The sequence below is a fragment of the Corvus kubaryi genome, unplaced genomic scaffold (genome assembly GCF_017639235.1).
Source record: "Corvus kubaryi isolate FWS band 111438036 unplaced genomic scaffold, C.kubaryi_AGA036_p1.0 68, whole genome shotgun sequence".
Taxonomy (NCBI): Eukaryota; Metazoa; Chordata; class Aves; order Passeriformes; family Corvidae; genus Corvus; species Corvus kubaryi.
Window position 1 is genome coordinate 6,535,169 of NW_024582056.1, and position 27,993 is coordinate 6,563,161.

At 36.0% G+C, this 27,993-nt stretch overlaps 1 long non-coding RNA gene across 1 annotated transcript in view; it reads right to left on the reverse strand.

The window, feature by feature from the left end:
- The window catches only part of LOC121674507, a 155,224-nt gene that overhangs the window by 55,759 nt on the left and 71,472 nt on the right, over positions 1-27,993 (reverse strand). Inside the window, exon 3 of the long non-coding RNA XR_006019652.1 lies at positions 23,983-24,075. This is a non-coding gene — a long non-coding RNA (uncharacterized LOC121674507). The remainder of the gene's footprint in view (positions 1-23,982; positions 24,076-27,993) is intronic.

Genomic DNA, 27,993 nt, shown 5'->3' on the forward strand with positions numbered 1-27,993 from the left:
GCATCAGACTTTGCTAGTATCTACAAAATGTTTCAAATGAGAAATACTTTTTGAACTTGATTTTATCTATGTGGTCAATGAAGGAGCATGAATTTATCCATGAATACAGAGAAAAATCTGAGGGCAGACCCATTGATCACCTATATGGACCTGCAAAATATTTTGTTTCTAAGACAAATGTTTTGTGAAAAGGCTGCAGTGGGAAACTAGTAAGACAAACCAGTTACACAAATAGCATCAGCCAGAATCCGCTTTATAGTGAAATGTGGCTCGCTATTGTTCTACCTGGCCCTTAATAACAAATATAGGATACGGTGACTCCTAACAGACACCTTATCTAAGGAAGTTGCATAAGTTGCCTCAGAAACCAGTGAAGAAAACTGGGCTCTGCCAGGAGACAAGTTTTCCTTTAATAACACAAAATGAAACCCCTTCTCCCAGGGGGTCTTGCTACTGCTACAGCAGCTTCAGGATATTAAAGGTACATAAAAATTAGATGTAGCAAATCAGAACTCCCCTGCATGACTATTGAACCCATTGCACTCTGCCTTCCAAAAACTCAGTTTGACTTAGTCTCTCAAGCTGAACAGAAACATGCTTAATATTAGCAGTATTATGACCAAATATATGATGTTGGGACGCCTGCTGAACTGGGTACTGTTGTTGAGAAATAGACCTAAAATGGTTGCTTTACTCCTTCTATCATCCCTGATTAATTTTTTTTTTTTAATTGTTGTTTCCTCACCGAGCATTCATGAAACAAACAGTAAGAGTAAAAACCAAGTAATGGCCATTTCAGGAATTCATGATGTTTTTCATTCTGCTTTGACTGTCTATGGTTAGAAGGACTCTCCTTAGTCACTAAAGAATGCAAGAGGTCAGTTTCAAAATAAAATGTTGAGTAACTCTACTAGTAATTCCTTTCTTTTAGACATCTTTTCTTTTTCACGTACCTTGCCTTCATTTCAGTCCATGTGATAATTTTTACTGTTCTTGTACTATTTTTCACCTTTTAATTTTTAAAATTATTATTTAACATGTAGCACTAAATCCAGTGTTTTACTTAGGCCCTCATACTGTCCTACACTGAGTCTGTGAGGGGAGGCCTCTTCTTGGGGCTGGGATTGCACCCAAGGAGGTTTCCTGGGATGAAGTTCCCTCACCCCACCCCTCCAACTACCCTGGGTGTTTTACTGCTGAACATCCATGAGTGATCCTTTGACCCTTAGGGCAAAATGAACCCATCTCCTGGGTACTTCTGGGTGAGAGTCTAATGTGTGTTTGCGTGTGCTGTAGGTCATCATTCTGGTCCATGCAGTAACAATATCCCCAATGGGTACACCAAATATATCACCTGGTAAATGTCTTTGGAATGTCATCATCATCACCCCTGTCGCTGGTTAGTTTTGGTTTTGTTTGCAAATTAAAGTTTTTCTGAGTTTTTGGTCTGCGTGTTGTTTCCATGTACCTCCCTGACAGCTTGCCGTGGGATCACAGCCTCCTTCAGGCACATCCACCTGCTTTGGCATGGAGTCCTTCCTGGGCTGCAGGTGGGTCCTTGTTCCCCTATGGTCCTCTACGGGTGGCAGGAGCCCAGCTGCCTCACCAGAGTCTGCTCCATGGGCTTCAGGGGAACCTCAGCTCCAGCACAAGGAGCGCCTTCTCTCCTCCTTCCTCACTGACCTGGGTGTGTGCAGGGATGTTTCTTTCACATATTCTCATTCTGCTCTCCAGCTGCAACTGGGGAGTTTGTTGGGGTTTTTTTACTACTTTTTAAATGCATTATCCCGGAGGTGCTATCATTGTTGTTGAGCTTGTCCTCTGCCAGTGGTGGGCCCAGCTTGGAGCCAGCTGGCACTGGTTCTGAAGAACATGGGGGAAGATCTTGGCAGCTTCTCACAGAAGCCAACCCTCTATCGCCCCAGCTGCCATGAGGGAATTTTCATGTCAGTCCAATAGAAACTTAAACTTATATTTCAGGGGGCACAAAAATATACTCTTTTGTTTTAAATGTGATTGTTCTTTTAAAACTGATCACTGACTACTATTTTCAGTTTCTTAAGCTTTACTGAATCCTCCTTAAACATTTTGCTAACTATAGCATGGTAAAATCATTCAGTCTTGCAAAGGAAACAAATACTGAGGTTCATGATAGGAATAATATATTGATCATCCAAATGACAGTAAGAGCTGTAATTTTTCCTCCATTTTATTAGTCAGCCTGGCTCATTGCTACTTCATGAGAAAATGTATTGCAGATAATACTTCAGCATACAATCTGATACAAGGCTCCAGACAGCTATTTCTGTATAGAAATTAACTCAGATTAATGTGGCGATAATTGTTGGAGCTCAGTTACATGTTTTTGCTAATTAAGGATTGAGGGAAATGCCATAGAAGAGACAGTAACATTTGTTAACAAGAATGCACTAATCATTTGGTTGTTCCCATTGACCTCTGAAAAGGTTAAAATGCCAGAGCTTTTGGTGAATTAGTAAATATGTCAAAAGGGTTACTCTTTATCTTGTTTAAAAGAAAGAAACCATATTTCATCTCACTATTAAATATGAGGGAAAAAGTAATTGATTATCCCATATATTTCCTAAAATTAATCATAATTTTTATGCATTGTAATCTGAGTTCTTATATTTTGCTATCTAGGTTAAGAAAATAAAAAAAAACATGAATTCATTTTCTTGTGTGACTCCATCTTATACGGGTCTCCTTTTAATAATTTTTGAGCCCCACTGAACCAATATAAATGAATTTAACAGAGAAGGAACAGTCTTGGGACTACATTCAATACTGTGTCAGGTATATAATTTCTATATCAATTAAAACTGTTGCACATAGTGAGTTAGTGATCTCTATCAAAAAGAAATGCACATGCAATATAAATATACTTAATAAATTCAAATTTCTTCTTTCAAAATTAAGGTCATAATAAGGTCATAATTTTCCTAAAATTCATTTAAGTAGCATATCCTTGAATTCCCTGTCTTATCTTGTCCATATGATGAAGTTACCATCTTTCCTTCTTAAAGCTCAATTAAATCTCGTTAGATTTAGCTAACTCAAGACTCCAAGTCACTAAGGATTCTGAACACTATCTTATAAACAGAGTAAACCTCTAAATAATGGTTTTTGACTCTGAGAGTAGCTCAGTTGTTTAGAGCATGGTGCTAATAGTGCCAAGGTTGCTGGTTTGATCCCAGTACAGACTATTCACTTAAGACTTGGACTTGATGATCCTTGTGGGTCCCTTCTAACTCAGAATATTCTATGATTCTGATTAGCATGACCTTGTTCTGTATACTATGATTATTCCATTAGGCCAGTCTTAGGAATGGATATTTCAGTAAAATTTCTAGAACCATGTTCTGGTTGTGTAATATTATCACTGGTCTTGTGATCAAACATTTTCTTTTACTGAAGAGTTTTGCATTTTTTATTGGTCTGTGAAAACCAATAGATTTGGGTCCACAACAAGGAGTAATGATGAAACAATCATAAAGTCTGTGAGCCGTTCTGTCTACGAAATAAATTTGTTCACGTTTGCATACCTCTCTAATAATGACCATGGCATTCAGAAGCAATATATTGGAAAAAGGAAACACAATGCATCCTACTTCCTAAGTACTCATACTACTATAAAAATGTTAGAAATTTGACTTTGAAGAATGTGAGACAGGAAGGAATGACGTATTTGTATAGTTATTCTGAAGTGGAAGGATGGTAAAATTAAGATAGTAAAGCAGAGAATCAGAAGGTGCCATTTCTTTGCACTGATTACCAGCCATACAAGTAATGTGACTATTTGGATCTACTTTTCCACTATATAAAACAGGGATTTCAGTTTAATTCAAAAAGACTATTTAAAATATCAGCTCTCTGTGAACTTTAAAGCATTTTCTTGATGAGTGTTACAAAAGTTTACAGAAAACGTTATTTAAAAATTGAGATAGTTCAGACATCTGGCATTTCAGAACATGTTTGCATTCAGAAGCAAATGTTAGGGTATCTCTGATCAAAAAATACATTTTAGAGCAAAAGGAAAAATAAGCCAGTGTGTGCAAAAGAAGACCTGATTTTCCAAGGTAAAAATCACAGCAAAATAGCTGAAAAAGTAAATTCTGCAAGAAAAAATGAAGTGCATTTTTTGTTATGAAGATTATTCCACTGTTAGTACAGAAAATTTCAGTCACTCTACTGAAATGAGTCTCATTTTACTTCAGAGTTTTGATTTGCTTTAAAGTAGGACACTTCACACTTTGGTAAAATAATACCAGCCAAAATACATCTTCTACATGTCTGTCTATTCATTTTGTCAAAGCCAGCAGAAAAACGGTATTCTTATTCTGTATAATAGAAAACAATTTTTAAAAGATGACTGAGCTTTCTTGCTATATATGTCTTGCTCCTAACAAACCACTAATTCAGTCCCAGGCTTCACAGAAGTCCAATCTGATGTTGTTCTATTGTAATTCCTCTTAGACACGCTGAGAAAACTTCTACAGAACTCATGTAACTGAATGAGTTTATAGTTGAAGATCATCTTCAATGATTTTTCATAGTGCAATAATGTTACTGCTGCTTAAATATGGCTTTGTTTCTGTGAAAATTATATATTGACCAAATATAATTTTCTGACTATATTCTCAACACTTCAAAAGTTTTCCATTAGTAATGTTCTTAATCTCCTTTTAACAGAAAGATATCAACTGTGCAGATGAAATGACCACATACTGTTTAGAGAAGAAATGACACAACTTTTCTGCTGTCTGCATTGGCCCAAGCAATAATCTCTGTCTTGTAAATAATAGAGGTAATGAAAAAAAATCTGGATTTCTTAAACCCAGATTTAAATTTTAAATGCTTACTTTAAATTAAAATTTTATTTCTAATGAACGCCTTCTATCTAAATTTCAGGCATTCAGAGTCAGAAAATAAGCTGTTCTGAATATTCCCCCTTATGGATCTATCTCTAGATATCGTTTGCTAGGTGCTAAAATCTTGTGCAGTAAATTTAAAAACACCCTGCAGCAGCAGACCAAAAATAAATTTAAAGCATTCTTAATAGCTCTTATCTATGAAGTCCACACCTAAGACGAGAAAGAGCCCATAGTTCTTACTAAAAATAATTTCTTTGTATTCAGAGTATAGAGTTCAGGTTGTCATTATATCATTAACTGCTGGAAGGCAAGATAGACAAGGAAAAGGTCATTCATTAACACAGTATTATCTCATCTGATTCTGTTCAAGTATTGATCACATCAATGGTAAGCAAGTTAAACTCGCAGCCGTTGCTCTTCCAGGCCTATAAACATTGCACTTTTATATACTTGGCACTTTACAAAAGGAAATATTTGCATTCCTAATCATTGTGAGAAATACAGTATTTTGTCATGAAGTTATAATTTCTTGTTTATAGTTGCTAATTATGTAAATATTATGTAATCTGATGTATAACTACAAATTAAATAATTGCTTCAGAGCTGATTGCCACAATAGATCCACTGAAGCAAAGATCTTGAAATTACAAATTAAATTATTAGATATCATTGAAGTATCTTTAAAAACCTTATTTGTTTATGGAAATTGATAAGAAGTTATGTTCAAGCAGCAGGACAGAAAATGAAGCAAAATCAAAGGCAGGCATGAACACCAAGAAGCAAAAATGTTTCTTTTACTATAAGGTTTATAGTTTGTATTCTGCAGCTACCAAACCACTACTATGCTCTAGTGAGATGCAATTACAATTTAATAACTGGCAATATGTTCAATTGCTTGTATCTACTTTTGCCTGGGTCCACATGATATTTGGGAACAAAACGACAGCAAAACCTAGAAGGTAATAATGCACAGGTTAAAAGCATAACACTGTGTGATAACTTGCCTTTTTAAATTCTTAGTTTGGTAAAGGACTATTTAAAAAAAGATCAGAATTTCTCAGACTCGTCATGATGCTTAATAGTGTCTTTTCATATTTTTGCTAATATTGTGATCTCTTACTTATGTCAAGATCTTTGTTAATAACAGGATCTACTTGAAAAAAGTCAATCTAGTGGATAATTTCAGGGAAAAGCTTGTTAGGATAGTTATTTTCTTATCAGATAACTTATTAAGTACAATACCAGAAAGTATGCTGTACATAATTTTTAATTTTGTTTAAATAGGAATGCTAAATTTGTGGATACCAAGAGGCAAATTACTAGCCAAAACCATGTGTCTTCCACTCTAACTTTAGAGTAATCTTCATATATTATTTCAGTCTGTCACTAGATTGTCACATATTCTTCAGTACGTCATAGACATCAAAAAGGAAAGAACTTTGTACACTGAGATATCCATAGACATATATTTAAACAAAAATTGTGCATTTGATTGAGGTATATAGATATCTCATTTCTACAGGATTGTTTTCATTTTGTAGCTCAAGCTGCTATTTCCCAGCTTTTGTCTAATCTAAACAAATTTTTTCCTCGCGGCATTTAGTTTTCTTGATACAGTTTGAAGGGAGCTAATATTTCCAATTCTACTTTTCATGCCTAAGCAGCCCTTGCTGTTTTTGTTGATGCATAATAGAATAGTTCACAAGCTGAAAGTCTCATCTGTTCAAGAGGACAGAAAATAAGTTTTTCACTGCCCATTTTTCTACAGTTGTCATTTGTATTTCATTTTCTTCCATCTTCTGCAAATTTGTTCCTTTGGTCAGTTTTTCATCGTGCTTTACCTTTCTGCTTTTGTTTTGTTCTTTCCCTTTGTAAATTCCTATTGATGCTTTTCTTTTGCTATGGTATTATTTAACTTGACATAAAAGCATGATCATGTGGATTTGGTGCTCCCAGTCCTTCAAATCCTGAGCTGTTGTCCTGAATCTTTTGTTATATAAGTGAAACATGGTTTTGGCTTTTTTTTCAACTCAGCAAGATTTTCGTTTCTCTGTGTGTCACTCTGTAAGAAAAAGAGCATCTGCATGAACTAAAATTTTCATCCCGCAGTGTGTGATGAATGGGTCCCTCTTTGCTTCCCTATATCTTTTTAGGATACAATTTAACAGTCATTGACAGTGGTTTTCTAGATGTCTGATCACTTTTTATTATTGTCCTAATAATTTTGTCCACCAGACAACGATATCTTGAGGAGGCTGTTCAGGAATTTGACTGAGATTTAGTTGGCGAATTTGCCATAGATAGGTAATATTTCCTCAGCACCTGTTCTGCTGATTCTTTGGTATTTGCCCCTGTGGCCTGAGCAGAGTTTTTATCCTCCCTGAAATGCATCTAGTGTGCACCCATCTCAGAATGTCACAGTCTAGTCTCATAAATAGCCAGGATCTTGAATTCATGCGTATCTCCTTCTCTCATGATCTGACAGGACTTTGTTCAAAATGTCAACTTCATATCATTAACTGTACTTTAGAAGATTCACAGCTATTGACCTTAACTTATTGATTCTTAACATTACTTTGAGGGGAAAAGAGGAATATTCAATCACAAATTACAGTGACAGTTAGATGAAAATTTGAAAGAAGCAGCTACTAGCTGATCATATATTTAATATCCTTATTCACACTTATCTGTTCAATTTAACTGTGATATAAACAAGCCAAGGTCAAAACAGGTTAAGAAGTAAATATATACTACAATAAGAGAAATTCAAGACGTTACTGACATGTTACTGTCAATAATTACGCTTACATTTTGTCTTTCAGCTCACATCTTGCATTGTAATTAACAATTTATTCTAAATTCTCCCTTTTCCTTTTTAAGAATTGTGCATTGTTAATGCACATATTTCCTGAGTTATATTTATTCTTGGAGGTTATGTATCTGGTTTTTTCTAAAAAAAAATAGATCATCATGATGATAACAGTTTCTAGATATTAAAGTGGTTTGGTTGCTTCTTTGTTTTGAATATTAAATTTAATTCCCTGAATGAAATTTTGCTTGTTACTGTTTATGGAAAACAAGTGCTAAAGTTTGAAAATATTCACAAAGAATTCTGTTTCATGCCTAATGATCTAGGTGAGGTTATTATAGGTAAATTTTAATTACTAATATTATTAGGAAAACTCAAGGTCATAATCAATTTTTAAATTAATTTAGACTTTTATTATGTGGTAGATTTTTATCTAAATTTTCTCAAGCAATTAGATCTGTTATGTATTTTAGAAAATCTGTCTGAAGAAAGATTCAGAAGAAAATGAAAGTCTAGAAAATTTAGTTATATTCACTCTACTTCTTCCCCAGGTGATAGTAGGGACTTGAAACCAATGCTTAAATAAACAGTATCTCCAATGTGGAGATCAGTATAAGATCTTCTATCTGATATTAATCAGGCTAGTTAAAATTTATGCTGCTTATAGCCTTTGTTTATGCATAGTTTATAGTCTTCCTGCTCGAATTTATCACGTGCTACAGAGAAAAAACCAAAATTCTCTTGAGAAATTGTGACAGCAGAAATATATTTCTGTCATATCACTCTTTTAGCAACTCATTTGCTTTAAAGGAATGTTCCTAAAGTGCATAGAAATATCAAGAGAAAGTATACACTCTTTACCCAGATGAAAATGAGTCTCAATAAATATAACTTAACATCACAGACAGCCCCATGCTTGCTAATTGTAAAACTGCCAGCCTGAGAATGAGTGCATGCTGCAGGATGTGCTGTAATGACACTCTGAAGAATTGTTCAATGAGATGGTGGGAAATACTTTAGATACAATTTGTTTGCATTTGTCAGATTCACATTATTATAATAAATTAATTTCCTAGTTCAACAGACCTCTCTGTTATTTCCCAGGGACAGGTTTTAAGTCATGTTAAAACTGTACCTGTTATCAGTGCCTTCTATAAATTCTTTTTTAGCAATTGACATATTAGGCCAGCTTTTATTTCTTCCGTATATGAATATAAATGTTCATCTCATCATACCAAATAATTCAAAATGAACAGCACGTATAAATGAAGCACATTTTAAATCAAATTTATCAAACATTACTGAAGAGTTTAATCTAGGAATCTCATTTGTTTTGCAAGCTCCACAAACAGGGATTATAATTATTTTTAAAATATTTGAAATTGCAGTAGCATTTTCAGAAGAAATATTGCAGGCAGAAGAAGCACAGAAGACTTTTTTTTTATTCTAAGATGAAGTTTTTTTTAAAAATTATTTTTCTGCGTAAAGTGTTCACTGTACATAATATTATAAATGAACCAGTTTGAAAACAGACAAACCCAAGGATGAGTAATGTTTTTATCCTGAAATTACAAGCTCTGTGCCTGGATTAGTTACAGTACATGTAGCCTACAAATAGAGTAACTCAGAGCTTATTAACACTCTGATATTCATTTGCCTTTTAATTCCTGTCACAGAATCTTAACAAGATAATTATGTTCTTCTCCACTACTTCTTCAAAGCTGAATTATGTCTTTAAGGAGAAGAAATTCTGGTCTTCGTTCTACCCCAGAAAGCACTATACTGTCACAATATTGGAATAAAATATATGAGTTGTCTGATTAAGAAACAATTGATTTGGTGCCATGGAGCGGAAGAATTCACAGAATACAGAACTACTGCATTTCCTTCCCCCTCCCCTGTGAGCAATCGAAAGACTGAAAAAGAAGGTATAATGTAGACATCACAATAGTTGTATTTTCTTTGGTCTTGAAGTGAGGACAAATCATGTTCTTTTACAGGAATACAATGACTAGGAAAATATAAGATTCCTCCCTATTCATCAGTGACTTCATAAGCATCCGTAGGGCATAGGAGCTGCAATTGCCAGAACAGATACTACACAGCAAAGTCCTAAACTGAGTAGAGTCATACCCTCAGTTCAAGTGTAACATAGCCACTTGAGAGGTGGTTAAAGGAAGATAATTGATTGTTCTATATCAAGGTTTCATCTTTTGTGTATCACTGCACTGCTGTTGTCCATTTTTTACACTGCTCACGGTGAACAACAAGAGAATCTGAGCCTCCCACTTACTGCTGTATCTACCTCACTTTGGCTGTGTGTGAGCATAAAGAAAGAAAGGGAGTATCTCTGCACAGTATCAAATTTACATAGGCTCAGTATTCTACTTGCAAGTTCCTGAGAGATTAATCATTTTTTAAGCATAACTGGGTTAAACAGAAAAGTAGTCTTCATTTTCTTTTGTTCTTCACATTTATTTCATCTTGGTTTATATGCCTTGACACTCAATTTCTCCTTTCCTTCCCCCCTACCTATGTCCCCATCCATTTTACTTTACAGTCCTTCAAATTTTTTTTTTACACAACAGAGTGCAACTTGAGTTTACTATTGGCTCTTGGTGCACATTTCACTTGATACTGGATCTTGGTTACACAGTTGACTAAACTATATGCTTTTGCAATCAATGCAAAGTTGCATGACAGATTACAGTCTTAAACTGAATAATGTCTATAATTATTTTAATTAAAAGTCTACTAAATAAGACAGACTAGAGAAAGAACACAGTGAATAACACCAAGGTGCAATTAATCTCAATTAATCTCAAATGTTTTGTTAAAGAGAACAACTGAGACAGTTGCTGCTCCTCTTTACAGCTGCAATGTACCTGTGGCACTGCTTAGTCATAGGCTGCCTATTAGATGCCTCCTCACTTAAACAGCCTGAAGTTGTGAAGTTTTAGGAGCAATAGGAAGTCTTTGAGAAGGCAGGAGAAACCTTCCCCTTAGGGAGAACAGGTAGCAGAATGGGATCAAGGAAGCACAAAACAAGTTTTAACAAGGGCTGGATTTGAAAGCCTTCAGCTCTGCTAAAGTGCAGCAAGATGCATCAGCCTTGTGAAGTCTTTGTAGTGAAATGAAAAGAATTCTGCCCATTTTTCAACATCATCGACCTCTGCTTCTTTGTCCATATAGTACTCCTTTATATATAAGGCTTTATAACCATGTGTCATGGTTTCACACTGGTCCAATTCCAGGCACCCACAAAAGTCACCCACTCACCCTCCCCTGCCACAGCTGGACAAAGGAGAGAAAAATTTGATGAAGGCTTCATGAGTTGAGATATGGACTGGGAGAAAACACTTGAAGGGCAAAATAGGCTCAACTTAGAAGTACGAAGTGAATTTATTACTAACAGAATCAGAGGAGAATAATGAAAAGTAAAATAAGCTCTTAAAAACACCTTTTTTACCCCAACCTCTCTTTTCTTCCCACTGACAGCACAGGAAGACAGGGCGTGGGTATTCTGCTCAGTTCGTCACCTAAGGTTTTCTTCTGCTGCACAGGGAAAGGAGTCCTTCCCCTGTTAGACCGTGGGGTCCCTTCCCACGGGACACAGTTGTCTGTGATCTTCTACAGCATGGTTCCAATCTCATGAGCAGCAGTCCTCCAAAAACTGCCACACCATGGGTCTCTCTTTCCATGGGGTACAGTCCTCCAAGGACAGGCTGCTCCAGCCTGGAAGCAAGGGCCCTCTCTCTCCACCAGGTCTCCCACTGGACACAGCCTCCTCCAGGCATCCACCCGCTCCAGCATGGGCACCTCCCCCATGGGCTGCAGGTGGATCTCTGCATCCCCCGTGGATCCCCATGAGCTGCAGGGGCACAGCTGCTTCACGATGGCCTTCACCATGGCCTGCAGAGGAATCTCGGCTCTGGCACCTGGAGCACCTCCTCCCCCTCCTTCTTCACTGACCTTGGTGTCATCATGTTGTTTCCCTCACATGTTCTCACCTCCTCCTCTTCTCTCACTAGAAAGTGCCCCACTCTGGTTTGATTTTCTTCTTAAATGTATTATCACAGAGGCATTACCACCATCTCTAACTGGCCCAGCCTTGGCCAGCAATATGTCCATCTCCAGAGCCATCAGCCATTGGCTCTGCTGGACATGATGGAAGCTTCCAGCACCTTCTCACATAAGCCACCTCTGTGTCCCCGCCAGTACCAAAAAACAGGCCATGCAAAACCAACACACCAAGTCTGATTAAATAGTAGATGTCATGTAGCTTATGAGCAACTCTAAGTTTTTGTTTATCTACAAAACATATTGCATCTATATATGTTTATCTACAGAACATATTAGCTACATCTCAATTGCAACAGAAAAGTGCCACTGAACTTTCATAAGATGACAAGTTGATGCCCCTTAATACCACAGCAAAACCAAAATATTTTTGAATCAGTGAAACTTCTCCCTTTCTATCCCTGAACTCCATCTAGATCTAACCAGGCCAGAGTAAAACATAAACTAGACAACCAAGTATTTCTTACACACAAAAAAAGAAAGTTACTGGTGTCAATGGTACAAGACAGGATGAAAATGATCATGCAAAAATAACTCCACTCACACCTAAGTGAGGAATCATGGAACCTCTTTGGAACTTGCTATTCATGTGCAGAATCTGGGAACTGTCTGCCCCTTGATCCTAATGAGATATTATACTCTGGCAGCCTAAGGTTTTCTCGTCCTTTCCTCAAGTTCATTCTGGTCCAATATATGGTTACACAAATTGATCTTATTTTTTTTAATTAGTTACTTATAATTGTATGTTTGAGTTAGTGTAACTGGATAAATAAGAGTGGCCAGTTTCTCCAGACATTCTGAGGCTGTCAGATCCAGGTGACATCATCTGTATATGTTGTCTCAAATTCAATAGAGGCAAGCTGATAGGACCATAGAGTGCAAATAAGTCGTGTGCAGCTCCTGAAGCCAATATTGATACACAGCACTGAGCTGGGAGACCCTGTGTGTCATGATGATACAACATCTCTTTAGTTCCAAACCTGGTCCTAATTCAAGGGTCTTGCATCAAATTGAGCTGTGTGACATAATCAAGGTGTTTTAGGGTAAGGTTTTCGGAGAAAACATTGGAGAATATTTCTCTTCTCAATATTTAGGAATGCAATTCTTAACACAAGGTTTTTACTTGGTATCTCTTAATTTGCCTGCAGTTCTTTAATATAGTAGCAGGTAGCATTACCCACTACTGATACTGATACTGATTATCCTAAGAAATATTAATTTGCTGAGTTTTAGAACTTTTATGGAAATTAAATTTAATTAACTACTGAAAATGGTTGTGAAAAAGAAGAATTACACAGAGAGAAAACAAAAAAACAAAACAGAGGAACATTTTCTTTTATTTTCATGTAAAACCAGTTACTAAGGCATGGTTTTCTAAGATCTTTCTTGGCTAGCTGATATATAATATGCAGACTGCCACAACGTAAGTCTGAGTTGTGAAAGTGGTGAAAACAGTGGTTTTTATGGCAAATATATGCACAAATATGTGCATTATTGCATGGTTCTACAAAGAATGAGGTTAGAAAGATATTTACAGTTTTTCCAGTCCCTTTTTCCCAAAACTTGAAATTTTTCATTGGTTCATTGGTTGATTGGTTTGTTTTATTTGAGTTTTTTGGTTTGGGTTTTTTTTTACAAAATCTGTTTTGGCTGAAGTCAAATGTAGTGTGTGCAACAATAATGCAAATTCCGGAGGAAACCATAAGGTTACTTAAACATCTTCAATGTCTAAAATATGAAAATAAGCATATAAAAAAGGGAATATATCTGCAGCATGAGCAGTTTTGTTTTCCTCTGAATTTTTAACCATGCATGCAACAACCAACAAATGAAGCTGTTGCCTACAGCTTAGAAAACTAAAAAAAAAAATGTTTTATCTGGAATAGTCATTTTATGTCTGCCTATAAAAAAAGACTATTCATGTTCACTGACACTTAATTACAGCATATCTGACTACATGAACTGATATTTATGACACACAGAATGGAAATTATTTTAGCACATTTGTTATTTGCATTGTTGGCAAAATTGCATGCACATTACTAGTTCCTCTCAAGCCATTTAAATATTTTTTCAACACTGAATTTTCCAGGGCCTAATAAAATGATTCGTTTACGAGCATTCCCAAATTAATAAATAACAGCAGTAATTTATTATTAATAGAAAACAAACCACAAACTATTCCTTAATTTTTAATAGAACAGAAAATCCATTTACATACTACAATTGCTCTGCTAATTGAAAAGCTATAAATTAAAAGTCTGTGTAAATATCTTCTTTCTCAGTTAGTCAACAGAAAATATTCCCTCTTTCCCCACAGGCATGGATGTATTTCTTTTAGATGTCACAGTTTGAAAACATATAGGTTTTGTTTATAAGTTTCTCTTATGATAATGAACAATGTTTGACTTTTAGACATTCTTACTTTTGTTTCATACAGTATTTTTGGTAGATGTCTAAATTTACTGTTCTAGAAAATTACCATAGGTTTTAATTTGTTATTTAGTTCAGTATCAGTATTTTTTCTCATAAAGGGGTAGAAGTTTCTTACCAAAGGTCTTCTCCCTGACATATTTCAAAGAAAGAAGCGACACATAGAAACAGATTTCTGAATCCCAGGAATTTCAGTTTACCATCATTTTCTGTTTCTAATTTTCTTTAGAAACATAGACTTGGGAACACAAGCATTACTCATTTTTGGATTTTTTTGTGGTCATAATCACAGTTTTTAATGCAATTTTCAGGATAATGAAATTTGTTGTGAATCACTGGACACAAAATTAATGCCTGAAAAAAGATGGATTAAATTTATTCAATATATGTTACAAATAAGAGAGCAAACATTAATTGGAAGTCTTTTCTTTTAATCCATTTTAAAAAGGGAAAGATGATTTATGCCAGAACACAATCTAACCATTAATGTTATTGTTTTTCAGTAATTTAAGAAAATATATGCAGTATTTTAGAGATAATTCAATCAGAAATTTCATGGCATTTCAACAATATCCTTACAAATTCATAAAGCAGGTCATCACTCCAAAGTATCTAGCAAAAAAACCTACTTAGATGACTTACTTTTCAGTCACTCCAGAACCTTACACACATAAAATTGCAGCTGCTACATTTCACAGCTAAGAATTATATGCTTTTTATATACAGGGGATGTTTTTCCCTGCAATTTTATCTTTTCATAGGACTTAGACTACACAGACATAAATATGGGGTTTGTGGTTGACACAGGGAATAAAAAAACCCATGGTTTCAGCAGGAATTTTCAGTACAGAGATGAAAATACGATAACATGTTGTAAGTTTGGGCAGTTCATGCATAGCAGGTTTGATATTTGTGTATCAATTCAATGAATTCTTGTACCCAATACAAACGTGAAGAGTGTATGTGCATGAGTTTCTCTTATTTTTCATAAGGCCCATACTACTATGGGTGTTATTGGCATTTTACATAACCTTTGAAATATCAGTTTAAGTTTATACAATTGAAACTATGGTAAATTGCTTCAGTCAACAGCAAAAAAACAATGAATCTCAGACTAGGGGTTCTAGAAAGGGAACCTGACACAGTCTGAGGCTGAGATATGCTGAACAGTCCTTTCTAACCACAGCAGTCATGTATGAGGAGCTGTGACTCTGGTTACTCATTCTTTTTAGGAGCTTGCTGTGGTGTCTTGGATGCCTGGCCTCCAGATATGAGCTTGGAAGCATCAGGAGGAAAAGGGGATAAGCCATCTTCTTTCATCACACACATTACCTGCCCTCAAGAAAAAAAAGGCTGATTGATGTAGTCTAGGATTTTTTTTTTTAACATTTAATTTCTTTTTCCTTCTCACCAGCACAGGAGAGGAATTTAACTGGGGATGCAAAAAGAAAAACACACCTTGGGTTTTTATATGGTTGAGGCAGACAGCAGTCAGGAAATTCAGGAAGTTTTTTGACAATGCTTTTCTTAAGCACTGTCCATTCCACTGTCTTGTCCATTCTACACAGGAAGTAATATTTCCATTGTTTTTTGTTAAACATAAGGCTTAATGCACTAAATGATGTGTTATTAATGTAACCAGTAAGAGAGAGGGGATGTGGAATGTGCCTGAGATGGTTTTCCAAGGGAACAGTCTTATGGTTTCCTGAGTTGCCTCAGTTTTCAGCATTAATATTTTACCAGTGAGAGAAACACTTGTGCTCTAGTTATACCTTTGAAATATGTGGTGGGATATAAATCTGGCATCTTTGCTCTAAATGACATAAGCAATACTTTTATAATAGCTAATACTGGTCCCTGAGAGTTAGAAGCATGGGTTCTAGTGCTGGATTTCTCACAGATGTGCCACTGATATTGGACAGAGCAATCACAGTGCATAAGTTTTTTTGTCTTTAAGCTATGAACAATAATAGTCTTCATTCCTCATTTTCCCTAATTTTTAATAAACATGTGAAATCTGATGTAGGGCAGGATTTAACATGTTTGAAGTACATTTGAGACAATATACAATTTGAGATCCAGGTAAATGGAAGGAATTTCAAACCAGGTAAAGAGAATTTGTCTGTGACTGCCCTGTAGTCCTTTTTTTTAAGGCAAAATCTGTATTAAATAATTGGATTACATTAGGTAGGATGCAGCTGAATGGTGAAAAACCATGAATGTCTCATCAACTGTCAATTATGGATAAACAGCTTTCATGTGCTGACAACACATGAAGGGCTTGCACACATGCAGTCATTTGTGCTGCTTATTTATAGTTTGACTTTGACCATAGAAATCTTACTTGCTTAACCATAAAAATCTAAGGTCTATCACAACAATGCGTTTTATAGCCTGGATATTTATCAGAAATTTAAGATACAAACTACTAGTACGAAATACAAATACTCCACCAATGACAAATTATTTCAATTATTTTATCGCAGAAAACGTGGTTAGTGGTGGAGCAAAGAATTGTGATGGAATACTTTACAAAATACTTAGAGGAAGATAAACATGATGAAAGAAGATAGTATTTTGAAAGAAGACCTCACAGATACAAAATAGGAGAAATAAAGTGGTCAGGTTTTGCAGCAGAATATAATCAAATATTGATATCACTTAAATGTCAACACCCATGCTGTTCTACATAGAAGTGATTTGGAAAATAAGAGAGAACTGAAGTAACAAAATTTGCTGATATTACAAAGATTACTTGACAGTCAAAGAAAAAACAGTTGTGAAGAATTAGTGGTTTCTACCAGCACCATTCAGGAAGGTATTAAATACATCGGTGGCAACAAACAATGTGAAATAGAGAAGAGGAAAAAAAAATAATTTCTTTCTCCTTGAAGAATACTGTGAAGTATAGCTCTCTAAACTTAAAAAATATCAGACTTCTTCTGAGACATTTTGACACTGGCCTATTCAAACCTGTTTTCAGAATCTTTAGAAAACACAGTTAAAGAGCACAGTAATTTTTTGAGAGAATTTCCATGATCCTTAAGTCAGAAAGCCTTTGCATACCTTCCAGAATTTTGGTGTTAACTGTGAAATAAGTGGATTAGCCCTAATGAGGACAGGTGGAAAGTGGAAGGATCTGCTAAGACACTGAAAGGGAGCACAGCACCACAAGGGGTACAATGGAAGACACTTGGCAATAAAACTGACAGTGAAATTTAGTGCCAAGAAACACAGTCATTTAGCTGACTACAGAGAATTATACAGCAAAAACTGAAAGCCTGGAGAAATACCTCAGGTCCAATCAGCTGTAAATTTTGTGATTTGAGCTCCTACCCTCAGCTTCCATCCATGTATCTTTCCTTTTTACCTAATAAGCAGGATGAAACATCAGACATTCTGGCACGCTACAAATCAATTTCTATTACTCTACCGATCAAGATAATTCATCTTTGTCATAGTTCAAGCCATTCAATCTCACTGACAGAGTTTAGTTCTAATTTTTAGTTTGCTCTACAGGAAGTGGTTTTGTTTTGAAATGATGTCCAAAACTCCCGTGTTTAATCAAATACACATTAAAATTCAAACAGATAGAAAAGAATAATGGGACTCACTACCAATAAAATAGCCATTTCCCTATATTCACTCTATTGTTAATCATGGCATTAATATTTGCTTTGTATAAATGGTTTCTGTAACATTGACTCAATTTATGTCAATCTGCATTTTTACACACCCTTGAACAGCTTGCTTTTTTTTTCTGAACTCTAGAAGTGCTGTCAGTCTTATTTACTTTCCATTGAAAGCACATATGTCTATAGTAAAATTCAGAAATGATAGAACAGAAGCTTATTTAAAATGCTTCCATGGGCATAAACAAATAATACATATTTGAAATTTTAAATATCTGTAATTTCAAATACATCCCTATTTCTTTCCTAAGAAACAGAAACTGAGGACTTGCTTCTAAGCGTGCAGGTACACACAGCCTGTTGAAAGCAATATTGACCTCTTAATTAATATTTTTTGCCATAAGAAATAGAAAAGCTTAACATTTAGTCCTTCCATTTCAAAATCCCACTGTTCACAGCTTAGTGGAAAAGAGCAAAAGCCTTACAGATGTCTCCAGTCATCCCTCAAAGGGTGTCCAACAGCAAAGAGCGGTGGTAGATCTGAAGTCTGGTGGTAAATTTACCTTGTTGAGAGATCAAGGAGGGATGAAAATCCTGCCCTCTACTCAAGGCCAGCATTAATTCTGATGTTTTGGCACGTACCCCAACGTAATATGCATGGAACTGTGGATGCTTCCTCTAGTAGAAAAATCAAAACAGGGGAAGTACTGAAAACATAAAAATATTCCTACCTACAGGCAGTTCAGGGCAACTGTTCTTTCATTTCTGAGATAGGAAAATCTGAAATTGAACTTCCAAATCTGAAAAAAATTAAATTGCCTTCCAAATCTGAAAATTCCCAAAGATTCCTGGCTTCAGTCCATCTTCACTACAGAACAGAGCAGCATTCAGCACAGTACAAGCTAAGGTCACCCACTTATGAGTTCTATTTATTAAGTAAAGATTACCCCAAACCTATAGATGTGTGCTCTGATTTACACAGTCAGAGAATGAGCATCTAATACAGGAAGTTATCATTCAAATTTTTGGGGCAAATCTTTTTGAATACAAAACAGAGATACATGGTCCTAAATTAGCCCTACTGAAAAATTAAAACTGATATCCATATCATTATAAATGACTGTTTTTATCTTCCAAAATGCCCTTCTTGTCTACTCCAGGTAGACTCTACAGATTACTCCTCTATATCTGTAAAGCACTGTTAAGGTGAATATATTTTCAGTACATTTATTACAGGAAACTGTCTTTTGTCTGCATGTAGTTAATACCCACTCTCAGCAATGACAAATTGAAAATCAAAGATGCTTTTGTAAATTATCAGATACATTGATTTGTACTCTCATATATTTATAATAGACTTCAAGCACACTTTTAGCATCAAAATAAATTGCCTTACAGCTCCTTCCCTACCCTACCCTTTCAAGCTGCAGTCATTCATTCAAAAGGCTGTTGTGTTATTGCTGAAGGAGAGACAGCAGGAAACTTCACTTTCTTTCTCGTAAGTGCATAAACCACTACCAGCTAAAAAGTAATGATCAGTTAATAAATAACTGGCAGCAATAATTCAAACCAAAATATAACAAACTCTTATCCTAATTTAAATTCATAAACAGTTTACATGATATTGATTTTTTTCTGATGTTCGACAGGCTTTCTTCCATAGAACAAGAATTGACTTGAGAAATGGCTTTCAGCGGAAAAATAGGAGGGCATGAACTACCTTTTCAGGTAAGAAGAAAGTGTCTCTTCTCTTTTGGTTTACTTAATAAATACTGAGCAGGATCTCTAGCCAGTTTATTAAGGTCTCCAGCTGAATACTCTCCTCTGACAGAGTTTGAAGTCACAGTGCTGACTCCCAGAAAAATGTACTACCTTCCAGGGTATCATTAAACTTTCATATTGATATCTTCAATCAGGAAGCATTACTTGGAACAAGACCTTGAACTCACGGATTTTGTGTATCTGTTGAGAGTGTTACCTATTCAGAAAATAGGAGATTATAATGTCATCCTAAGGAAACCTGTTTGTAGAAAGGTTTGGCAGGACACACTCATTCAATCTGACTTAATTCACCCATGGTTCTGACATACTGCTTTCCCTTCAGACTCTTCATCGCTACTTGGTGGGTTTGTTTTTGCTAACCTGAAACTGACTCTCCTTCCTCCGCACCATGTTCTCATCTCAGAAAACACTTGGAACAAGACTCTTATCAGCTTTTGGTTTCATCATGGACTGATCTTAATATATGAATGTCTTATTGGTGGTTTGGTTTTGGTTTGGTTTGATTTGGGGTTTTTTTTGTTTTGTTGGGTTTTGTTTGTTTTTGTTTTGTTGGGGTTTTTTGGGGTTTTTGTTGGTTTTTTTTCTTCAGTGAGAACAATCACTGGAACAACCTCTCCAGGAACTTGATAGACTCCCTGTCACTGGAAGTGTTCAAGACATGATTGGATTGCTGGATTATCTCATCCAGGCTTTCTCATGAAATGTTGGACTGGATGATCTTTAGTCTTACTGTCCAGCCTGTTGTATGGTTCTGTGTTTCTATGATTCCAAGTTCAATGGTTCCTGGACTGGAGGATGGGATCTGACCCAGGCTCTACCAGATTTTATGTGACTGCTCTGTTAGGCCTAAAACCATACTTCTTTATACTTAATTGTTCCAAGACAGCTCTTAACAGAGCTCCCATTACCAGAATATGCTACATCATGGTAGCCATTATGCTGAATATGCGCATTAGATAGATTAGGAACATGCAGATCTCCTCATATTTTGGATTATTGCTTTAAACACTTAACTAATTAATATATGGGTAATGGTATTTCTTTAATAACATTTTAAGTCTTTTCTTAAAAAATCCCTGACTTGAAAAAAATTTGACTTGCACTGGGAAGTATGAATACATAGTCCTAATGATTAGACGCAAAATTTTTTTGAAGACTCTGCACTTTATATGGAGTATAATATAAATTACGGAGTAGATTACTAGCTTCAGTCTTTGGAACCTAGCTCTGAAGGAATTTTTTTCCCCAATATACATTCCATCATACAGGAACAGTAGTATGCTATTTCATTTTATGTCTTTTTCAAGCACTTATATGAAGCAAAAGTACTCAAGAATTCATCACAGTACTGTGCATTTATTAAAAAAAAAAATTAGAAAGAACATGCTTCAATAAAAATCTCCATATATGGGCTTCTACTGTCATAAATCTATCCAGACAAAACACTGAAGTAACACATGGTCTAAGAAAATCACTGAAAAATAATTTTGACTCGTAAAAATTTGGAATTTTTTTACCTGAGGTCTTACGTTAGAAACCATTTTATATTTAAAGGACTGCAAAGGCAACAAAAAAAATTAAAAAAAGAATATTTCATTATAGTTCAGCTGCTTGTCTTAATTTTGAAAAAAGTAGGCAAGGCCTACTGACCCTGTGTCCAGGGTCAGTCAACAAAAAATCATTGGAATTATTCTGGACTTGTATACCTGTAAGATATAAAATAAAATTCACACCAAAATAAATAATTACTGCAGACTGCAGCAAACTGTCAAAAATAAATCTACAGAAATAATTTATCAATCCCTTCAATACACAAAATCATCTGGTTTCATTAAATACTTCACCAAGAAGACAATGTGAATTTTGAAGCCAATTCAAGCTTTTAAAAATTATTTTTCAGTTTTCTAAAAAATTTTAAGACTTTTTTAAGTAAGATTTTTTTTGTACTAATGATCTGTTCCATGTAATGCATGTTAGTCTCACACTTCTGAGACCAAAAAATAGTTGAAATAATATTACATTGTCCTGGGTTGCAGTGTATTGTATTACCATCCTCATGAGCTGTTGAAACCAGGTGGGGCAGTGTTTCCTTGCCTCCTCCCTCAGGACTATCTTCTGCTAATGAGCCACTCAATCCCTGGCCTCATGACGCATCATCCCATTGTGAGATGCTCCACCCAGAGGGAGGAACCAAGCATTCCATCCTGGATATAATCTGAGATTCCGAACACCACAGACACCCTTTCCACCGGATTCCCCAGAGGACAGGAGCTACATAGCCGCCACTAGACCTTCTGAAGAAGAGCAGGCCCTTACTGCAGGATCACTGCTTCAACAGAACCATACCCACCACTTCAGGAGGACTGCAGCCACCATTTTATTGGACTGCTACCGCCACCCTGACTAACAGGGTGTCACATTGTATCCTGACTCTGTGTTTCCTGCCTTTTTTTTTTATTTCCCTATTAAATAGTTATTCTGACTTGGTGCTTCCCACTAGTTTGTTTTCAAACTAGTACATACATTCACCTAATGAGGACAATCTTTCCTACAATACAGTCCAGCAGCTTTTCTTCAGCAGACTCATATCAAGTACTGTAAGCTGTTTGAAGGAGCCAATGACAGAAGTATTCTCCACAACCATTCTGTCTTTCCCTAGCCTTGTTTGATCATTACTTCTCAGCCTCATCGGATATGTGATACCATTCCACCACCATTTTATCTGCTCATCTGCTGATTGCTTTCCTGACACTTTGCCCTCTGGTAACACTAGCTCTGATTGTTATCCAATCCTTTGCTAAAATAGAAAAAGAGTTTCAGTGTTGTATCTCAGATGTGTATATTGAATGTCAATTACACACCAACTGTTCAAGTATCTATCCACCAGCAGTTCCAAAAATTGGCTATTACAGATGAACAGGTATGAAATGGAAAATACATAATGATTATTTGAGCATAGTCTGTTTATCAAGCATGTGAACTGTAGACCAAATAAATCTACATTTTTGATGGACCTTTTTATATGGATTCTCTATCAAGTGGTTTTACAAGCAAGATGCAAACAAAGAAAGAAATTTGAAGGTTACATATATTCTCAATGAGGAAAAAAAATCTCTTAACCACAATGGAGTTCTAGTGATGATTTAAATCAGTTATCCACCTAGCCTAATGACCAAACTACAGAATGAAAACACTCAGAAGCTCACAGAGCTGAAGGATTCCTCTGAAAGTGTGAATAAAATCTGGCCACATAAACCAGAAGTTCCTCAGTGTGGAACAGATTCGGCTCACTGTCTGTGGCAGGGTAGATATGAACATTGTTCAGGCAGTTCTGGCTACATTTTTGACACTCAGTTTACCACGTAGGAACTGTGTGCTGCTGAGCTGAAATCACTGTCAGAATATGCAGCTGGATGATATTCCCTTATCTATTGATACATGTGGAGCAATAAGCTCTCTTGGATTGGATTTGTTGTTGAAATGCTCAATAAATACTTGAAAAGAAAGATCCATGCTACCTGTCCAGCACTGCTTAACCCAGTTATGAAGATAAACAGAACAGTCACAACAAGGATTTTAATTTCAATGAAGAAAAAAACAAAAAACCAAAACTAGAACCAAAACAAAAAATTGCCTTTCTCCTTCCAAACATAAAATGATGACATCATCAACTGACAAGCTGCCTATAGATTTATTTTTTCTTTACATTTTCAGACAGAAATTGACATTTTAGTGCAATGTCATGAAGACACAGAAAAGTTTACTGAGAGCGTCTTTCTGAAATAATAAGGTCAAAAATGACAGATGGAGCTTAATAAGTCATCATATTTCAGGAAAATGCATATTGTGCATGCTATTAAGACAATTAAGGTCTTGCAGAAATTAATGCAAAAAATTAATTCTTCCAGAATGTTTGATCTTTGGTGTGATAATCTACTACCTGTCCAAATATAAAACTAATATTTTTTGCATTCTTTCCTTCTCAGAACAACAGAAAGACAGAATGCTTATTTCCAAATTAAACCCAAAATCACTCTTGTCTTTATGTTAAAAATTTTTATATTAATAAACTAAACACTGTACAAAGCACTGCCTTTGATGCTAATAAAAGGGGCCTTTTATTTTTATTATTTCAAAGTATATTGTTTCAGAACAATGTCTGAGTAAGGTAACTCTATGTGATAATTAGACCAAGTTAACAGGTTTCCCACAAGATTTGTATGGAAAATATTGCTTTTACTAAGCCTATTTTTACTGAGAAAATATTTAGTAGGATTTCTGTACTTTAACTTATCCAAAATTAACATTTTATTTCAGGTCATAGTGTTTATTAGGAACACTAATTAGTACTTACTTCCTTTTGCAGCTCCATTCAGGTCCTGATGACTCAGTCTTCCCAGTGGGATTCCTATGATGTGCCTCAGAAATTTTGTTCAAACAGGGATTTCTAGCAGATAAAGAGAATCGGGATATATGACACCTTGAATGGTATTTCTTAAAGCAAACAAGCAGTACAAGACAGTTAAAGTTAACCTGAATGCAATATCTTCTTCATAACCCCCTCTTCCCCTCTAAAATGGGGAAAGAATTAGGAATAAAAATAAAATAAAATATTCTGCAATCTGAAATTAGAAATATTTTAATGTAATCTATTTTATAAACAGTTTTTTTTTCCTTAGAGATAATACAGAAAAAATCAGTGTTTATCTTCTGCCAGCTCTAAATTTTTATGAAAATTTACTTTTAGAAAGAGAAATACCAGGGACTATTATAAATGAAAATAAACTTTAAAATTTGTATTCTCAAATACACTCAGGCTAAAGAACTGAAACATAAAACTACTCTGTAAAGACCACTGGAAAGATGACTCAAGATAAGAGATGAAACCTTTTCCATCAAGGCTAAGTAATACCTTTTTATCCTGTATTAAATTTGTTTTACATAACCCGTGGAAGGATGATATATTGGGTTTGCATGGTCAGGTTTTGATAGCAGGCTGTACTCCTGCCGCTCATGGATGACCATAGGGATGCAGAGATCCACCTCAGCCCCTGGAAGAAACCCACGCTAGAGCAGATGGATGCCTGAGAGGAGGCTGTGAACCTGTGAGAGGTCCATGCTGGAGCAGGCTCCTGGCAGGGACCTGCAGACCCAGGGAAAGAGGAGCCCAGGCTGGACCAGGTTTCCTGGTAGGACTTTTGACCCTGTGGGGTCTCATGCTGGATCAGGCTGTCCTTGAAGGACTGCAGCCAGTGGAGGAGTGACCCACATTGCAGCAGTTCATGGAGAATTGTTGCCTGTGGTATGGACTCACACTGGAGAAGCTCATGGAGAACTATCTCCTGTGGGAGAGACCCCACACTGAAGCAGGGGAAAGACTCTTCTCCCTGAGCAGCAGCAGGAACAATGACCATAACCCCCACCCATCCCCTGGGCCACTTCAGGGGAGGAGGTAGGGTTGGGAAGTAGGCAGGGGGAAGGGGAAGTTTTGAATATTTATTTCACTTCTCATTATCCTGCTCTGCTTTTGACATAAAATGTGTGAATTTCTTCAGCTTAAAGTATTCCTGTGGAACAATGTATCTACTCTGACCATTAGTTAAACTATCTCTAGTCTTTTAAAAGAATGGAGGTGAAATGGGTCTCATTTTAGTTTTAAGGTATCTTCATGAACATCCAATATATTGTCTTTTATCTGACACTTTCAAAGTTTATTAAAACAAGAGGAGAACACTACCAGTATTGCCCCAGGTGGTAACTAAGCACAACACAGCCAATCACTCACCTTTCCCCAATGGGATGGGAGAGAAAATCAGAAAAGTGAGAAAACTGATGGGTTGAGATACAGATTGTTTAGTAGGCAAAGCAAAAGAAAGAAAGAAAGAATTCACCACTTCCCATGTTCAGTCATCCCCAGGAAAGCAGGGCTCCATCACACATAACCACAACTTGGGAAGACAAATGCCATCACTCAAAATGTCCCTCTCTTTCTTCTTCCTACCTCAGATTTTTGTGCTGAGCATGACATCATATGGTATTGAATCTCCCTTTGGTCAGTTGGGGTCAGCTGTCCCAACTGTGTCCCCTCCCAACACATGGCAGACCCACAGCCTTCTCACTGTCAGGGCAGGATGAGGAGTAGAAAAGACCTTGACTGCATAACCCCTGCTCAGCAATAATGTGTTATCAACAGCACAAATAAAAACATGGCTTCATACAGTGAAGGAAATTGCCACCAGCCAAACACAGCACAACCAGAAACATGGATATCAGCAAAAAAAGGATTATTCCATCTTGAGTCTGTACAGAGTCTACAGTCATGAACACAAGCTCATGCTGAGGATACCAGAGATATTTACTAGTCATCACCCGCTTGTAATGTAAATACTTCCTTTATCTTTTATCATTTGCTGTCATTTCAATTGTTTGACTCAGCCATGTTTTGAATTTGACTTTCACAAATGTAGCAGAGTGAAACATTTAAAAGCTTCATAAACAGAGTTTTTGTTAAACTGAGAAACAGATGGAAGCCAGCAAGCAATAAGTGTCAATACGTCAACAAATTATAGGTTATCTCTTGAGACAATCCCACTGGGCTCAAATTCATTACCTTTACTTACACTGAATAATTATACAGATTTAATTTCACAAGAGGCTACGTGCAAAGTAGGGTATTAAGTGCCACTAATGAATGTAGAATCAGGCCCACTGACAGAAATAGGAGTGCAATCACTACTCTGTGTAAGATTTGCTGAAATAAGCCAAATACTACTGTTTTAAACATACAGTCTCAGGTCATACATTTGAGCTTTACTTGCAGCCATTTTCTAAATCTTACTTGCATCCTGACTACTCAGCTCATTTAGTTTGTGAATTATTCATGTTGCTTAAATCCACTTAAAACTGTGAAATGTTTGTGACATGATGAAGTAACAGGGAACATATGTGAGCCTAATGTTTATAATAGATTTTCCACATCTGTCTTTTATTAACAAATCACAAGTATCGTTATACATACAAAGTCTACAAGATTAGATGACTCAATTAAGAGATCCTTGGCTTTGATTCATCAACAACAATCAACAATAATATCATCAGTTTGCAACATTTTGTAATACAAGGTTTATTGAGGTAATTATAAAATATATTGGTGTTTTTTACAAATGGTAAATTCTTAGGATAGCTGTGCCCAAACTAATATGGTTATAATGATCCAGGCTCTACCAAGAATACAGAAACATCACCCAGGCATGAAGAGGTGGAATAATGAAAGGCAAAGCTTAATTGTAGTTGAATTTGCCAGTGGAAGTGAAGGACAGGGAGGGGCTCTGTTGTCGCTTTGCCAGTCAAAGATAGACTGAAATAGTATGTTCCTACACCTTTATTTGACAACAGACACAGAAATAGAAAAGGTTTTTGCTAGCTTCTTTGTCTCTGTCTTTGCTGATAAATCTGCCCTCAGGCCTCCCAGATCTTGGCCTCAAGGCAGTGTGGCATAGGGGAAATATAACCCACAGCAGAAAAATTAAATAAGCCACTTAGGCAAACTGGAGTTCCACAAGCCCATGAAATCTACTAGGTGGTTAGAAGGTACCCAGGATGGTTAGAAGTGCTGGATGATATCATTGTGAGGACTTGCTCAAAAGCAGAGTTCCCTTAGGGCTGGGAAAGATGAATTATGTCTATATTCAAGAAAATCAAGAAGGATCTGGGCAACTGTTGGTAATTGTCCTGACCTTATTACTTGGGAAATAATACATCAACTTTTCTTTGAAACAATACACAAGGATAAGCAGGACAAGAAGATGATAGAGAACAGTCATTGTGAACCCTTGCCCAAAAGAGAAGTCAAGGTCCCACATATGGGACCATCTCTATCCTACCCCAAACACCCACACTTTTTTCCCTCTTGTTATGAGTATTGCTTTCTCTTAATAAATATCCTTTTCTTTCTGTCCTCTAAAAACGAGGATGTGCTAAATTTATAAGCTGATGATGCTATGTTTAAAGTCTACATAGTCCAGTTTATACCAGTGTAACGAAAAGACTTTGGGTTTTTATGGTGATAGATTTTTCTTTACAGTTCAAAAGGGAAAATATAATTTGATTTGCAGGGTTTGAAATGATTTATGTAGCATTTTCTGGCTCCTGTAATCAAAATTGAAGAACTTATATTATACTCTATGCACAGTGATCTAAGATTCCATTTATAAGCCTAATATAACATATAATAGAATATTGAACAATCAATCAAGAAATTGAGAAACTGATGACTAAATTATACAAAATGTGAAAGATTTATGACTCAGCTGCTGAGGTTGAAATTTCAGGGTACTGTAAATATCAGAGAATTCACCCTACATTG